The following is a 19701-nucleotide window of genomic DNA, read 5'->3' on the forward strand; positions in this document are numbered from 1 at the left end:
ACTCATGGATCAAATAATTATCATGATAATGTTTCCATTTCAGTCAGTTTCCCGAACATAGATTACAGTGACTATCGTCAACTGGATCAGAGGGAAGGTCTTTAAAAGACTATATGCTCTAAGACTTTGTTCCCGTTTGCGTTTGACAATATGCTAAAGTCACAAACCTGACGGTTATAATTGTTTATATACAGTACATTCATATACATTTATATATTGTTTTCTACAAAATTAAGAATTCAAAAACAAAATGTTTAGTTAAATAAAATTTAACGTTGAAGAATTATAACTGTTTCATCCGTATTGACAAAAGCACTAGCTTTGATAAAAAATGTGTTGCAAACTTACTGTACAATTATAACTATTTCAGACATACAATACATTCCCCGATCATAATAGTTTTCATCTGGTCGATTTATCGTCAAATTTGCCATTTATGTCATTAACATGTTCATCGTTTAGAAACATAACGATGATAGAGATTGACCATTTAAATTAACGTAATGGAATAATTGACTTTTAGATCATTATGCGTTTTATCTTAAAGTGTTTATATAATAACAATAGCAATTAACTATCTACTTTATTTGACGTTTTCTCTCTTTTGTTCAACAGGCACTTAGGAGGCGACTATTAACGTTTGTAACGTTTGATGGTTGTGCTGAATAATGGACAATATTAGAACCTTTCTTTTTCCTCTTACTTTGTTACTATTTTCAGAAAGTTCATAGGTATTTCAACATATTTTTCAAAGTATAGGATTTTACTGCAAAGCTAAATAATGGATATTTTGAAATCAAATTATCTAAGATACATAACAAATGCATCATACCCAAATTTGTTTAAATTGTTCAGACATTAACAACAGTTTTAAGTGAATTTTGATAATGTAAGAGTCAGCAGGTATAACTTTTTATTTGTCTTCTTAACTTGAAGAAAAGGCGAACCTCTAAAATCTATAACGCCGATTTTATGGCGAATCTGGTGTTCTCTGAACATAAAAAATAATTAAAGAACTTGCGTTTTTGCGTTAATGCTTTTCTTCAGACTTTTATGTGGTCGAACGAAATCTCCTTATGTCCCTAAATAGCCATTTTGTTCCTCTGTTAACAGTAAAATAAGCACATTTACGCATCCCTTGATATGTCTGACCAGTTATTTGTTAACAAATTACTTGCTTTATGAAAAATATCAAGCTTTCGTTTGCAACCGAATCCAATTCGCATCACTTTTAGTTGCAAGGTTGTCACCCCGGAAACATTGTAACATAGAAAAACAGAATATTTTTGATGATGTTGTATTATTCTACATGACATTAAATGGAGAACTTGAAATATTCTTTTCCTTACGCAACACAATGATGTTACGTGTAATGTGTTAAATTTCTATAATAATGTTAAAATAACGTCTTTGAAAAATAAAGAAAGAAAAAACAAAAACATTTCATACTATACGACTTTACGAGATTAAACACAAATATTTCATACTATACGAGGTGAACATAACTTTCCTTGCCTTGAAAATAATTAATGTAACGATATAAATTGGTAACAATGAATCCATGCAAATAGTTTAGATAGATTTTCTTTATTTAACAAACATTTCAATCATAGGGACTTATAAATGAGCCTTGGAAACAAGAAGAAGTCGATGGTCGAACACGGAGGTTAAGGAGTACAATTACATTTCATTCTTTCTTCATAAAATTACAATAAATGTAGCCCTTCCATGTATGTTGATATATATCGTTTTACCACGTGCAACAGACGCGCTGTGCAAAGACACATTTTCGTACAGTAATCATTTAAAAGCTTTGCATTTTTAGCCATTAATTATATAGCGAGATCCCGATGATATGATTTGCATAACGCATAAAGGTTAAACAAAAATCTCAACGTCGGTTATTCAATTATGTTTACTTAAATGATCAATATCTTGCATCAGTAGTAATTATTATTTCTTTCACTTTGGAAACGATCTTTGCATTATTCATTTTAACGAATTCTCGTGTAACTATACTGATTGTTCAGATAATTAATAATTACGCAATCTTTTTGTAGGTGTTTTCTTTACGTTTAAGCATATTTTAATGATTAAAAAACATAATTATTTACTTTTGTTACAACTACAAGAATATATTTTTTTAACAATATTTTTCAATTAAACATACAAAAAACGTTTTGAGTAGAAATTCAGGCACGAAATTTCTAGCATTTTTGGGACAAAATCTTTAACTTCCTGTCAAATATAGAGGGAAGAACTGAATTGTATTGTATTACATTGTATTATTGATTATAAATTAACTAGAAATGTGTCCGTAGGACACGGGTGTCCAAAACTCAACCCTTTTGTCAACCGTATGTCTCTATGTCAAATATTATTTTTGGCTACATGTGCCTAAGTTGAAAACTAAAAATCTTTTATTAAGTAAAGGGCAAATACTGAATAAATCCACAAGAAAACCCCAATGTGTATATTAGTACTCATGCTGACCAACATTCTTGTAAACTTGTAGGCCTACAGGTCATAAACTTTTTGAGTTACGTGCAACACAAGTTAAATATTGTAAATTTGTACTAAGTCAATAATGACAAAATGTTTAGTTAAATAAAATTTAACGTTGAAGAATTATAACAGTTTAATCCGTATTGACAAAAGCACTAGCTTTGATAAAAAATGTGTTGCAGACTTACTGTACAATTATAACTATTTCAGGAATACACTAAATTCCCAGATCATAATAGTTTTCATCTGGTCGATTTATCGTCAAATTTGCCATTTATGTCATTAACATGTTCATCGTTTAGAAACATAACGATGATAGAGATTGACCATTTAAATTAACGTAATGGAATAATTGACTTTTAGATCGTTATGCGTTTTATCTAAAAGTGTTTATATAATAACAATAGCAATTAACTATCTACTTTATTTGACGTTTTCTCTCTTTTGTTCAACAGGCACTTAGGAGGCGACTATTAACGTTTGTAACGTTTGATGGTTGTGCTGAATAATGGACAATATTAGAACCTTTCTTTTTCCTCTTATTTTGTTACTATTTTCAGAAAGTTCATAGGTATTTCAACATATTTTTCAAAGTATAAGATTTTACTGCAAAGCTAAATAATGGATATTTTGAAATCAAATTATCTAAGCTACAGAACAAATGTAAAATACCTTAATTTATTTAAATTGTTTAGACATTAACAACAGTGTTAAGTGAATTTTGATAATGTAAGAGTTAGCAGGTATAACTTTTTTATTTGTCTTCGTAGCTTGAAGAAAAGGCGAACCTCTAAAATCTATAACGCCGGTTTTATGGCGAATCTGGTGTTCTCTGAACATAAAAAATAATTAAAGAACTTGCGTTTTTGCGTTAATGCTTTTCTTCAGACTTTTATGTGGTCGAACGTAATCTCCTTATGTCCCTAAATAGCCATTTTGTTCCTCTGTTAACAGTAAAATAAGCACATTTACGCATCCCTTGATATGTCTGACCAGTTATTTGTTAACAAATAACTTGCTTTATGAAAAATATCAAGCTTTCGTTTGCAACCGAATCCAATTCGCATCACTTTTAGTTGCAAGGTTGTCACACCGGAAACATTGTAACATAGAAAAACAGAATATTTTTGATGATGTTGTATTATTCTACATGACATTTAATGGAGGACTTGAAATGTTCTTTTCCTTACGCAACACAATGATGTTACGTGTAATGTGTTAAATTTCTATAATAATGTTAAAATAACGTCTTTGAAAAATAAAGACAGAAAAAAACATTTCATACTATACGACTTTACGAGATTAAAGACAAATAGTTCATACTATACGAGGTTAACATAACTTTCCTTGCCTTGAAAATAATTAATGTAACGATATATATTAGTAACAATGAATCCATGCAAATAGTTTAGATGGATCTTCTTTATTTAACAAACATTTCAATCATAGGGACTTATAAATGAGCCTTGGAAACAAGAAGAAGTCGATGATTGAACACGGAGGTTAAGGAGTACAATACCATTTCATTCTTTCTTCATAAATTACAATAAATGTAGCCCTTCCATGTATGTTGATATATATCGTTTTACCACGTGCAACAGACGCGCTGTGCAAAGACACATTTTCGTACAGTAATCATTTAAAAGCTTTGCATTTGTAGCCATTAATTATAATAGCGAGATCCCGATGATATGATTTGCATAACGCATAAAGGTTAAACAAAGATCTCAACATCAGTTATTCAATTATGTTTACTTAAATGATCAATATCTTGCATCAGTAGTAATTATTATTTCTTTCACTTTGGAAACGATCTTTGCATTATTCATTTTAACGAATTCTCGTGTAACTATACTGATTGTTCAGATAATTAATAATTACGCAATCCTTTTTGTAGGTGTTTTTTCTTTACGTTTAAGCATATTTTAATGATTAAAAAACATAATTATTTACTTTGTTACAACTACAAGAATATAGTTTTTAACAATATATTTTCAATTAAACATACAAAAAACGTTTTGAGTAGAAATTCAGGCACGAAATTTCTAGCATTTTTGGACAAAATCTTTAACTTCCTGTCAAATATAGAGGGAAGAACTGAATTGTATTGTATTACATTGTATTATTGATTATAAATTAACTAGAAATGTGTCCGTAGGACACGGGTGTCCAAAACTCAACCCTTTTGTCAACCGTATGTCTCTATGTCAAATATTATTTTTGGCTACATGTGCCTAAGTTGAAAACTAAAAATCTTTTATTAAGTAAAGGGCAAATACTGAATAAATCCACAAGAAAACCCCAATGTGTATATTAGTACTCATGCTGACCAACATTCTTGTAAACTTGTAGGCCTACAGGTCATAAACTTTTTGAGTTACGTGCAACACAAGTTAAATATTGTAAATTTGTACTAAGTCAAGGGCAATAACTCTAAAAATACTATGCTGATCAATATGAAAATACCCAGGTGCACAACTGCACATGCTGATCAATATTTTTGTAAGATTTCATGACTCTAGGTCAATTACTTTTGAGCTACGTGCGACACAAAAGGAGCGAACGGACAGATGGACGGACAAGGGTAAATCTAAATGCCCCCCATAGTTTGGGAAACAAAATTGTATTGAAAATATATCCTAGTTTGCACTTAACAATACACAAACATGAAACAAATACATGTGTTATAATAAATGATAATAAACAGTCACGTGAACACGTGAGGGCAACACTGTATGTGCCAACCGATTTGAATCTCATGATTCACATAAATTTATATTTACGCAAATCATTGAAGCACATATTAAAGTGTATGAATATGTCAGTATAGGGTACAATTACCGAAACAAGACAGTTTCATTTAGAAAAAAATATCTTACAGTGTTTCCTAGATCTAATCATTAAATGCAATATGTTGTAGCAAAAGTCTTTTTAAAAATAATTTTAAAAAATGAGGGTTACTTGGTATCTTTCGGATAAAACTGTATTTTGATATTTGCATTGGTTGCCCAGATCTTAGAATGAAGCATAGCGTCAAAACGTCATTTATATACCTCTTGCTTATTTTTAGTTTTCATTCATTTCATTAAACAACGCTAAAATCTGTGTTAACTGTGAAAATGTTACATTAACACAACATTTTTATGTAACTAGGATGCTGAATTCCAACGGAATTAAAAGTTTAAATTTTACTAAATTAAATATATTATCTAATGTTAGATGTAAAACCAACGTCTACGTATGTATAACATACTTCACAAAAATGTCAAATATGAATACAAGTAAACTATGGTTTTTATGTCACTTGTAAATCAAAAGCAGATGTTACTGAGGGGTTTCAATTACTTTTCCTGTAAATCAAGTATACATTCGTATATAAAAGACTCATTCAAAGTACAGGTGGTAAGTGCCTGCGTAACTACTGTCCAAGGAATTTCTTTTCATTTCACAGTTGTTTTCCTTCGCTTCTCGAAATTGGAAAATTACTGTTGATACAAGATGTCAGCTGACAGGTCACGTGACTGTATGTCTAATCAATAAGTACTCGCGAGCAGTGATTTCATTCTCTGATACAACTTCAAACACATGTGATGCATTAATTTTAGAGACAATTGGTGATACGCAATCCACACTGGGACTTTACCTCTAATCAGTTAATACAACGAAACATTGTTCTTGTTGAAAACAACAATGGTAAGTGGAATTGAAATAAATAAATTCACTTTTGTGTGTATTCTGAGGCGATGCTTTACGTACGGGAAAATGAATGCTTAAAGAACAGTTAATTAATAATTTTATCATAGTTTATAATTTAAAAAAAAGGATTGTCACGAAATGAAAGGATGAGATGCTCATAGAAGTATGTATAAAATGCATTAAATTATATTATTTTAAATGATTTCAAATGCAAGTGTTTTATACATTTTTTACAATATTTTCACCAATAATGTAATGGGCAAAATGCTAAATTACTATGTCAAAAAGTATAGCCTTTTGACCTAAGATATAGTATGATAGACACCTGATACATGTAGCATCAAAAGTAATGCATGCCTGAAACCTTATACAATTTTATATAATTACACTATCAAGTAGCACTATTTCTGCTCTACACTTTTTATAATTGTCTTCTCATTCATATCAATTTATTAACTTAAGAACACGCGGATTTAAATTGTAATCCGGAACTTGATAATCGTTTTTTTCCAAGCCAATTCACCGCTACAAAGAAAAAGAAAATTTTTACTGTTATAAACACGTGCTTTTGGCCTTGGTTTGTTGTATACTTTCCGTGCATGAACATGCTTAATCGATCCGGGCCTTCAATCTTCTAAATTGTGCCGGTGTTGTTTTAAATTTTGGTCATATCATTGCATTATTTTATGGGTTCTATTTGTTCTATAAGATGAAATAAGCATATTATGTATTCTTGACAACTGGTATAGAAATGTTATAAATAACTACATTATTTACCTACAATAAAGTAATTTGCACTTGCTTTTGCTACTAATAAGAATCATAAAATACTCGAAAGGTAGATTTATTGCTACCGAATAGTGATTTAAAGTATGCCATTAGTAAAACTAATATCATCTGAATGGCAATCAAAATGGAACAAAGTCGCATTAAGGATTTTTTATTTAACTATCTTATTTTCCAGTATTTTGTCATGTGCCGTCAAACATAAACAAACATACTGGAAATGATTTGCCCTAGTGGTTGATGTGTAAACCGTCAGAACTTGCAAAAATTAACCCTTAAAATCTAAGTAGCAGTAACTGGATAGATATATGATAATGATATAAAAAAGTACATTTAGAATTATTAAGGAAAAAGGTAAACTTGTTCCTGTACTTGGAATCGTCTACAAAGACACAATGATGTATGTATACATTCTTAACTCTCCAAATGTTTTTGGAAAATGAAATCTCGGGAAAAAAATATTTTAAGGCGTGTAGCCTATAAATCATCTTTTATTATATACGTGTACTTATAAAACTTAATGAAATGTTGAGAAATATAAATAAAATAAAAAACGTATTTTTAATTTCCGTTGTTTTTTTTTACTGTAAAAATCTATTGTTTACTGCAGTGAAGCAAATATTCCGTATTTTAACTGTTGTCCTCTCGGACTACTTTCTTCTTAATTTACCCAATACACAAAATTAAAAAAAAGATTTCTTTCTGATCGTTTAATTAAAGAAGAGAAAAAGTATATAATAAACAGAAATATCACGTTTATTTCTATCAATATATGATTTATTTTCATCCTTTGGCATGAAAATGATGAAAATGACATATTTATTTTCTTTCACCGGACAAAAATAAATCTTGTATTAATTACATAGAAAAAAATTGAAAAGCCTATTCTCTATATAAACTGTATATACAGTTTGAAAACTTAGCAACATCCAGGACATTTAAACATCTCCTGTTCCTCGTAACATTTCATATAGAATTCGGTGTAATAAAATATTTCAAAACATAACATCCAATACAAAAAGAAGTAAAACACAAGAACGTTATTACAGTAGGAAAAAAACGTTGTTTATGATAAATTTTCCCTGTCTGAAGTTCCTTTTTAGAACACTTAATTAGATTACAGTATTCCTCATTGTTTCATAAATATGATTTAAAACTTCTTCGGAAAAAAATAATTAGCTATAATAAATCGTCTAGATTGGCATTCAGGTTGTTTATTGGCGACTTTTTAACGATAACGTGCTTTGATGGTTGCCAATTAATGTAAATTTATATTTAAAAAATGTGTCTGCTTTTGATTTATAAACACAATTAACGAAACGATGCCAAATCCTTTTTTGTTTGTTGAAAGAACAATAATAATAATAATTGAATGTTATTAAATGCCAGAATCAATTTGGAAAATACAAGGTAAAATATATCAAAGTGAAATTATTAATGACAGAAATCCGCAAAAACGAGCATTAATAATGTGCAATGTTTTTATAATGCATAATTATATTTTTTTGTCTTAAAATAATTATCCACATTTATAAACAGAAACGTTCGAGTTCAGCTAATTGTTATACATTAATGCCAATGTATATGTGTATTCACGTCTTGTTTAAAGGCCCAATATGCCCCAGAAATACTTTTCTGTTTATTTCTCAAACTATTTGTTTATTTGGTTTCAAAAAATATTATTCAGTGGTCATTTATAAGAGTCATAGTTTGCTTTTGTTGATTTCTAGGAAATAGTACAGTAAGTTATATTTATTAAGTATTTTATATGGAAGTCAAAATACTGCTTTGTTTACATTTTGTCACTTTTGGTGATAATGATTTTATATTTAGCCCTACACTTTTCAGGTTATAAGCCTCTAACATGCTCTAAAGCCATTATTTAAACATTCATTATATTACTCGAAAAAAGCAAACTTATTCGTTTCTGAGGCATATTGTGTCTGTAATGTACCTAATATTATAATGTGTTACTTGCATAGAAGATGAAAAAGACAAATATCACACTATATAATTGACAAAACCATTATTGCTCATAGTCACGTTTGTTTGGTATATAAACATATTGATAAGTATTGGAATAAGTGTACAATAAATGTGCCAATATAGTAAACAAAGTGAAACGTATCCCTTTATGGAAAATATGAACTGTATTTAACTCTTTTAGGACTTGTTGTAGGAAGGACTATAATTGTACTTTTAAATAATAAAGTGCTGAAATCATATTAAGAACAAGAACCGTGCTTTTAATGCCAATATTGGCATCCGTTTTTCCCAGTTCTCTCTCACACAAAACACGAAGAAATAAAATGTCTGCATTTCTGACAAATAAATATGTTTCCTCCAATCTTCGCGAGTTTTACGGAGTGTATACAACTTCTATCATCCATTTATTCCATTCATACGAGTTCGTTAATTGACAATTAAACGTTGACGTATGTGCAGAATGTATCATAACAAAATGGATGTTAACAGGTACATACTAAAACGTATTGAAAATTAATCAGAGAGATGTTTCTATTCGATTTAATATGATAATAGTCATATTGTATTTGCTAATGTACTATATTTACATTAATTGTGCGATATCCAATGATACAGCGTAATTATATACAAGTTATACGGTTATTAAATGAACATTATTGCATTATTACTACAGTCGAAGACACGTGAACTTTCAGGCAATTGCCAAAATAATCTGAATACTTGGAACGATGTAATGACGTTATTAAAATATCATTTAAGAATATAATACAATTATATCATTTGGGTCATACACATCATTAACCACCAAGATGTAATATATACAAACTCTTTACATGTAAGCCTTAAACTGTCCATGATTTAAATTTACGGAAAATATTTAACCTTTATATCTTCATAAGAATGCGTACAGAAACTGTCAGTAAACATGCAGTCATCTTACAAATACGAATGTAGCATTTGATTTTCATTGATAATCAATCGATTATCAATTGATTTGAGTTTTATTTACAAAAAAACAATATTTCAAATAAAAGGTGTAGGTGACATTTGCGAAATGTCTAAACCTAATACTAGATATTTAAAATAAACACCAGACTGTCTTGTAGACTATCAACATACATTTGAAAGGGGGGGGGGTAATATTAACAGAAACCAGATACCAAAAGAAAAATCAAATAGATTTAAACTATACTCAATTAATTAAAATCATGTGACTGCATCGTATAACTTGCAAAAATTCATCAAACGGCTGTAATGCAATATTCCTCTAAACTATTCTCTATGGATAATTAAGCAATGCATTAATTAAAAATGTCTTTTTTCGTGTGCATGTTGAACTTGCATTAACGTTAATTAAAAGAGTCACATAAAGTCGTTTTTACTAATATTAAGGAATCACGTCCTACAAGAATTCCTAACCTAAATGAATTATTTTTGTTTATTTTTAACAGAATTTGAATCGTATAATTATAATGAAATAAACAATCAAGTTCAAATGTAAAGTTTCTGAATAAATATAGTTTAGGAAAATACCCGTCACAGCCGATGTAAGAGAAAATGTTAAAGTATCTATTAAAACTGAATGGATAGCAAATGATTGTAAAGTAATTTTGACTGCAGACAAATATCAGAATTTAAAATTCTGTATACAAGAAGCAACTACGCAGACCTATATACGCGTACATAGGCTAAGGCCTAAATTCATACGAAAGGGTATCAAATGCATCTGTACAATACATTTTTAAAGATCCTGTTACACAATTTTGTATGGTTTTATATCATAAATATGATGCTCAAATTAAGATTTATCAATTTTGTAAGTTCCAAAAAGCATCATTTATAAAGATATTACCGAATTTAACATTTTATGTAAATAAAGGGAGGTAATAAAAAATTATTTTCTATAAAGTCTAAGTCAAATTTTCGAATAAGAAATGAATGCATATATTTTAATTATTACATATGATAATTACAAATATTTGCAGTACATATTTTACATATTCTTCAATGTTTGGAAATTGTTTTATAAGCATTATTATAAACATATATATAATTTCACTTAAGTGTGGTATACAACCTTAATTACAACATACAGGATATTTCAAGGTCTATGTTAACAGTGGGAAGTACATTAAATTCATTTGTAAGTTATTGCTCTTTTCACGAGACCTGCTAAATTAAAAATGGTATAACAGTTACTATTTAATTAAGTAAATGCATATTTTCAAATTAAGACTGTATGTTTGTACATGTTTACAGAACATACGAATGTATTAGGAATCAGAATCTGAGCTTGATCTGATTATTGCTATTGGGTATGACTACTGTTTACTATAATAACTCACTGAAATCATATCAAGCCTGATAGCAGGGCTGATATAATAACATTAGTGTTATTGCAAGTTTGCTCTAGCAATAATGAATCAACCCGAGGGAATCCGAAAGTTATCACGGTAACAATATTTGGAGATCCTGCATTTGTCAATAAAAATGATATATGGTGATGACATAAATATCTGTTGGTAAACAATTCATATGATGATTTTGATATAAAACAGTTATCAATATAAGTGGGGAGTAGCGAGAAAGCTTTTATATCGTAAAGAATAAGGTATACAATTTTTACATTATAAAGACAAATCATTATATAATTGTTAATACATGCATAAAAGGCACTCAAAATATTAACTTTTTTTTTCATCAAAATGTGCCGCATCAGTAAAATTACTTTTTACATGTGACTTATTGTAACCAATTCCTAAAATGTTTACGTAAACGTTATTCCTGTGAATTCATAGACATCAATATAAGATTTCAATATTCAATGATCAATATGAATGCAAGTGAAACATAGTGCAAACATAAGCATTCAAATTGAATGCATTATATTTAAAAAAAAATGAGATCCAGTGCAATAACATGATGCGATATTTTATCTAAATTAGTAAAATGTGTTACCGTTAAAGATATTAAATATTACATTCAAACTAAATCAAGTAACCACAAATGAATTCGAATATTTAAAGTAAAGTAACAAAAAGCTGCATAAACATGCATTGCACACCGTCTTTTATTACAATATCTAAATATTTTGATGAAATATCTTACAACGTCAGGAAGTACCTCTTTAAATGTTTATGTTTGCCTTTTTGTTTATGCCCAAAAGAATTTCTCCCTACGCTGAAACCATTCAATTACATGTTTGTTTCCACTTTCTTGTTAGTAACGTTTTATTCTAAGTCAGATAAACTGGTAATGCGTACAAGAGTTCTGTGTTATACCCTGTTGCAATTAACTACAATTAGGGACGAATTGTTTTGATGTTTATTTTTATTAAAGAGTTATTTTATCATTGTGTGACTTTAGTATTATATAGAATATAGGCTGAAGATATGACAACAATTTTGTTACATCTTGTAAGATGTAACCTAATAAACTTTCTCGAGTCTATTACAACCATATCAAACCTGTATTTTATTCTGTCAAGCTTATTTTCATTTTTCGATTCCAGAAATTTCATACGCGTATTTTATGCTCCCAGACTAGTTTTCACTTTCCTAGCTCTATAATGTACTCGAAACACTTAATAATTGCTGTTGTGAACTATCATGATAAATTAAGTAAACTACTGCTCCTATTATGCCCATATACAGCTCATACACACTCATAATCAGCTACAAATTCTATATTGCCGTGTGGTTAAGGTTGTTGATTTCAAACTACTTGACCCTCACCGCTGTAAGTTCAAATCTCGATAGCGACTTTTGATTCTTTCATATCAGTAAGTCTTTCTCTACCAGTGAAGCTAGATAGTCGCCAAATAAACAATACTGTGTTGGTGCGACGTAAAACGTAACCAAACAATAACAGATCGCTAGTGCAACACGTGCTGCCAACAGAATATATATACAAGTCATTAATGAGCATATAAACAGTTAAAAGCAAATTCTTCTGCCCTGCGGTGTCTCTCTTCTGAGCCAAATGATTACAGATGCAAAATTAGATTCAACTTTGACGTAATTGTTAGCTATGTTATATACAATATTGTATGTGATGCCTGGTAAATCAGTATAAGTACTATTGCTTGATCGTTATTACAACAAATGAATGTCACAGCTTGCAATTCTTTTCACATTTTGTGTATAAAACATGCGACTCTTATAAGATCTGCTTTGGTGTTTTCTTCACTTGTCAACGGGAGAAACAGAGAAAAATGTTATCCTAAAGACGCCAAAAATGTATGGTCCCCAATTCAAGAAAATGTGTTTGCACTTAACTAAATAAAATGAAATTTTGAAAGCGAATCTGAAGTTGTGAAGCCTGCTTATCATTTATTTTGTTAAAGATCAAATCGTACCAAGTTAAACTTTTTATCCACAGTCTTACCGAATAGAAAAGTAACTTTTGCTCAAATTAATTTCCATCAATTGCATCTTTTGTTATGTTTTATTCGAATTGTGTTACTTTTGTGGCAGAGCTACGATCAAAGGTGTTCTTTAAAATTCATAAAAAAATAATAACATAACAAGATTTATTAGAATATATTATAACAAACAGTACGATAGAGGTTGGGCATTTAATTTTATTATATAGGAAGTAAATATGGATTACGTTTAAGTGATACTTAGTATTTATACACAGCAAATCATCGCTTATGAAGCAATTTAAACATTAAACTGCTGTGGGTAACAAGTCGCACACACCAGTGCAACCAGTGAAGACCAAGATCATCAGGTACATCCTTGCCGTTTTATATTTGTACATGCAATTTCAGCTGTTCAAATAGTATTACTACCGTTACTAATTTATAAATGTTCAGTAAAATGATAAATTGTATCGATTGAGTGTTGTACTCTTAGTATTCGTAAGGTATTTAGTCTGGAAAAGATAACTCATCAAAAATTCAGTCATCAAGACCATGTATACGCCTTAACTTAATATTTCAAATGTTCCTTGTACGCTAGACCGATTTGTTCTTTGATTCAACAATCACTCAAATTATTGTATTTTTTTATTTATCAAAATTAAATCCAATTGAAATCTCTTTTTAAAACGAATAAAACATTTGAGGGAAAGGCCTAAAGGTTTATCATGATAGATTGATTAAACCAGACTGATTTTTTTTTTCGAAAGATTATTTATCACATTGGTCCACCTTTTTAGATATTATTCAAATTTAATGTTGATAATGTAAAGAAAACAACTGATTATATTACGAAAAAAAGGCAATTCAGATAACTGGCGATTTGAAATAACGAAGAAGAAAAACAGGTTGATATAATAAACTTATGTATAATCGGTTTATTTAATGAAAATAGAATACAATTGATATTAAAATGCGATCATCGCAAAATGAATTCGCTAATTTTTTATAAATATTTCGGGTATTATATCAAGGTGGCGTTAAATAAAGAAATATCAAAGCTATAAAATGCAGAATGTACATTTTATATTCTAATAATTATGATTATATAAACCAGCACTACAAATGATAATTATACTTATAGACTATATTTCTTATTTAAAAAATAGAATATACGTACTAAACGGAATGGTTTCGTTTGCTATAGTGGCATGAGAAGAATCAATTGCCAACTAGTTAAGGGTTTCATAATGGTTCAGAAAATATGACTTTGTGTTTAAATTACATCCAGTATGATTAAAATGTTGATTCATAACATATGTTGATAGACAGTTTAAATTTTATACATAAAACATTGCGATATTAGAGTTTGGGACGTTAGCAAAACATAATTCAATATGTAGGTTAATAATGTTGTCAAGAATACTTTGGCTTCTCCTTTTTTCAGCATCTACTGGCTAGTATTAACTAGTTCGTTTTAGTTTAACAACCTATAAATAGGACAAACAAGACTAAACATTATCCTCATCTATTGTATTTGCTTTTCAGTAAACCCTGTCATCTTAACTTTTAATCTAAAATTAACATCACAGGTAAATATAAATAAACACATTGTGTCTTTCATATGTATTAAAACTCAAATTTAGATTCTCTCAAAGTTATTTTAGGGAATATCTATATTTGCTTATTAAAAATGATAAAAGGGATTTTTACATTGTTCATTTTTTCGCTGCAATTCATCAACCAGTATACAGTTTGCACGCAAGACAAAAAAAGTAGGAAATGAACTCACACCGCTACAATTGGCAGGCAATAGTTACAAAATTCAAAAGGCGTTTTGCCTTGTCGTTGATATAATTGTACAATGTCTAGACTTACGATTGTAGAGATTTTCCCAGCTTACAGGAAGTATTTGTCCAATTATTTCACTGAAGGAAAATAAACGAATAGTCTTTTCACAGTCTGTAATGAAATCATCATTAATTTCTCGGTTTCTTTTCAAACATTTGCGGTGCGATTTCTTAATTAATTGTATGCCGTTATGAATAAATGATACAACTGTGTACTTCATATTTGTAAAAAGTCATATTGCAAAATATTCCAAACATCCAAATATTAATATGAACAAGTAATTGACAAAAAGGACATCAATATATTTATACCCCCAAAAACGAAGTCCCATCGCCCCGGCTTGAGCGGTACTCAACTCTCAACAAACAAAAACACAAACACAAATAATCACACATCAAAGTTATAAAACTAAAAGCAGGATTTTTCAAAAATGATAGGTGCAACGACAGTTAAATTCGTCATGTGTATTTTTAGTTTACAGATATATCTTTAATGGTGTGTTTTTAAAATCATATTGCAGTAGCGTTAGTGTAACTTTAAATGCATAGTATTACTATTTTTTGAGAATAGTGTGATCCCTTAAAGAATTAATCACAAAAAAAACTACACGAACATTCCAGACTAGGTTTGGTTGAGTACATGAGGGATAATTAAAAAGTGCACAACCCTCATGCCCCTAGCACCCACCGTCTAGAGCTGTACCCTTTTACATAATTATATTCCATAATTTTACGTGACAGCGTAAATGTACTTTATAACTGATATTGTACTCATAACAGATTCCAACATTAGTATTAGGTATTTTGTGTTATGTTTAACTTAACCAATGACATTCATATTTCCGCCTTAAAGTTAAGATTTCGGACGTTTTTGTTTTTAAATCTAATATTCATGTCTCGTCCCGTGCTCTTCATAGGAATATTTTAAAGTAGAAATTAACAGACCTTACATTTCTTATTTTAAACGATCATGCATTGATTTTATACTGACTCTAGCCATAAAATCTTCAATGCAAGAACATCTTACAAAACATTTCCTACTTTCATCGTTGTATCCATAGAAACTATTTTCAAATTGTTATAATAAGTAATTAAATCATTTGAGTGAAATATACTTCCTGTTAACATTGACTTTTGCGACAAAATTTTACATTTTAATTGTTTAATCATATGCTTTATTTTATGGAATAATACACCCAGCTTTAATCATTGTAAAGATTGTTTCCGCGTTGTATATCTTACAATGATGGCCATATTAATCAACTGTTACAAAGAAGTATATTGACTTCCATACAAAATACGAATTCACGATAAGTGTACGCATAGTAAAAAAGGCAGCAAATGCACAAGACAGTTCGTGTAATTGGCCAATGAGTAACTTTTCGGATACTATTCCGAAATACCAAAATACTTTCTGGAATAAAAATAAAAACATTTCTGTGGCATAGTGGTCCTTTAGTCAGTAATGTATTTAAAAAGATTGACTATTATAATGGTGATTGACCAATAATTATTGTCGAACAATGTTTCGAATAAAATATTGTTTAAAATATCCCTAAACTTTAAAAAAAACTGTCCCTCTATTTTTTGAAAACTAAATGCGAGCGATTAATTCTAAGCTATTTTTAAAAACATTTCCATTGGTCACATGTATAAGTTATGGTAAACATGTAATGTTACTTTGACTAAAAATGTCATTTTAATATTCGTGTTAGTGATAATGTGAATAAAAATATTTTATATTTAACAAAGTTCAATTAGCTATTCAAAAAAATCAAAAAGCGATTTAAAGGAAAGTCCGTCAAGTGGAAATATTAAACCAAAACTGAAGATGATTCCAATATCGTTTTCACGTGATCTGGCAAGAATAGCTCAAATAACTGAGACTTGTCGTGTAAATGAGCTTACTACCATTACGTAAGTGATTATTTAATTAATTGATGTATAAATGTTAGAATTGTGTGGGTGTTTTAATAAATTATTTATATTAATATGCAGCTTAAAACATTTTGCATCGGCCTACTACCTATTACTCATAATATAAAGGCATGGTCCATATATAAAATCATTACTTAGTGGTATCACATATCATTTTGCAAATAACATCAAATATGTCAATTATTATGTTCATCTATTCCATTTGAAAGAACCCCGTTGAAAATATATTATTTGTGGTATGCAATAACAAGAGATTTTCTATCAGATCAATACTTAATATTCATAAGCAATGTGGTCAAAGACAGCACTTCTCTGAAATGTTATAAATAGGACACTTCAATTCTCTAGAGACGCTTTACCGTACTGTTCTATAACATCAACTTCGATTCATGTCATAATAATATTATCATATGAAAAAGCACACCATACTGTTAAAAAAAGTCGACTTTTATGATATCAATTGCCCAATTTCTTGTATAATATTACTCATTGTAAAATATTAGTTATAAAACTTTGGGTAATGTTTAAGTTGTATATGATCATAATAAATTGAAAGTATCGTTGGCTTTTACATCTTGATCATTGTATTTATATGTTATTGACTAAATTTCGTGTGGTTAAAAATTTTCGAGAAAAAAGGAAATTGGTAATTTGGAAATTCCCTTATTTTTACTCCGACCTTCGATTAATAAAAATGAATTTAATTAAAAGTTTATATCTATCAGAAATTTTAATAAAAACTGTTCTTTATTAAACCTTTACAATCGAGCACCATAATATATACAGTTCATTTGTCCTGATTTTCATTAAAACCCATCTGCTTTGGTCTAACAAAGTATTTTATATTTCCCGTTGCATATTTAAGTAACTTATATATTTTTGTTTTGTAATAGATGTATATTAGTAATATCTTCTCTAGATGTCTAAATATTGATAGATTTATGATGCACACAATCACTTAATTATAACTGGAATCATATTATGCGCTACAGTATGGGTACATGTTGAACTTTGTATGAAGACATAACAAAATATTTGCTGCTTATACCAATATTTGTTTTCACATGCTGTTTATACAATTACAAAAGCAGGTCAATATCCGCTTTATTTGCCTTCACTACAAGAGCAATTAAGAATAAGGCATGACCGTTTGATGTATTACATGATGGCCGTGATGAGTAATGGAGTTTGTCGTTTACCATCTTATTCTATACTTTGTAGAAAAGCTTGTTCCTTCAAACACTTTATGAGATCCCTTGTGGATAATATAAAAAGATAAAGACAAACAAGCCTAATGAGGCTACGTTTTTATATCTTATGGCTGAACATCTTTCCATCGCAATAGTTTAAGATTTCCTTCCAGAAAGAAATGTGTTCACAATGCTTTTACATGTAGACAAATGGATTTGACGATCTATACACCAGTCATACAATTTTTGAATATTCTAAAATAAATTTCATGGTATTCACGTCATTAAAATGCTAGAGGTAATTTCTTATATATTACATATGTATATCAAAATTCTGAAATCCAATTTAGAACAAGCACCGTGCTATCAATGTCAATATTTTCAACTGTTCCTTATTTTACGAATAGTTTTCTGAATTTAGAACACGTGGACGTCATAAGGATGCGTACAGAAACTGTCGTTAAATATGCAGTCATCTTACTTATACGAATGTATCATTTGATTGTCATTGATTATCATTTGATTTGAGTATTATTTACCAAAACATTTGCGATAAATGAAATGTCTAAAATTGATATTAAACACCTGTCTGACTGTCTTGTAGGTATCATCATATATTTGAAGGGTGGCAATATTAACAGAAATCGGATACACAAAGTAAAATCAAATAGATTGAAACTATACTGAATTTAATTAAAATCAAATCATGTGAATTCATTGTACATCTTGCAAAAATCCATCAAACGACTGTCATGCAATATTCCCCCTATATATTCTAATACTCTCTTTGGAAAATTAAACAGTGCATTAATTAAAAATGACTTTTTGTGTGCATGTTGAACTGCCATCAATGTTAATTTTTCAGATTATAGTATTATTTGCAATTTAATGTAACCGTTAATTGAATGTGTATAGTGCAAAATGCTATGCTTAATTTTAAATGTAAAGGTTAATATTTTATGCCTTGCTGATTGAATAAAGATTATGAATAAACCCATTACAACTGATGTCAAAGGTAAATTTAAATTATCTCTTGACAGTTAATGTGTTGCAAAAGACTGTAACGTAATATTAAATGATGATGAATATCAGAATACAAAATTCTGACTTTTTATGCAAATAGTAACTACACAGAACAACATCTAAGTCCTTAACCTGTACACTGGAGTAACACATGGAACTTTACAATACATTTTCAAAGGTCTATGATAACATTTGAAAGTACATTAAATTCATCAGTACGTTGTTGTTCTTTTCACGCGAAGTGCCAAATAAAATATTGCTATTACCATTTAATTTAGTAAATAATTAAGACTTTAAAGCAAACAAAATATTTATTTGTAGAACACATGAATGTATTAAGAATCAGAATCTGAGCTTGATCTGA

The 19701-nt window shown here is 29.2% G+C and overlaps 1 protein-coding gene across 1 annotated transcript in view; it reads left to right on the forward strand.

Moving 5' to 3' along the window:
* Positions 1-6064: 6064 nt before the first annotated feature.
* Positions 6065-19701, forward strand: part of LOC132719065 (cholecystokinin receptor-like) — a 107234-nt gene continuing 93597 nt past the window's right edge. The window contains exon 1 of the mRNA XM_060702803.1: positions 6065-6198. The gene's annotated coding sequence lies outside the window, so the exon portion shown is untranslated. The remainder of the gene's footprint in view (positions 6199-19701) is intronic.

Source organism: Ruditapes philippinarum, unplaced genomic scaffold, assembly GCF_026571515.1.
Source record: "Ruditapes philippinarum isolate M1 unplaced genomic scaffold, ASM2657151v2 ctg1080_1_1_1_1, whole genome shotgun sequence".
Taxonomy (NCBI): Eukaryota; Metazoa; Mollusca; class Bivalvia; order Venerida; family Veneridae; genus Ruditapes; species Ruditapes philippinarum.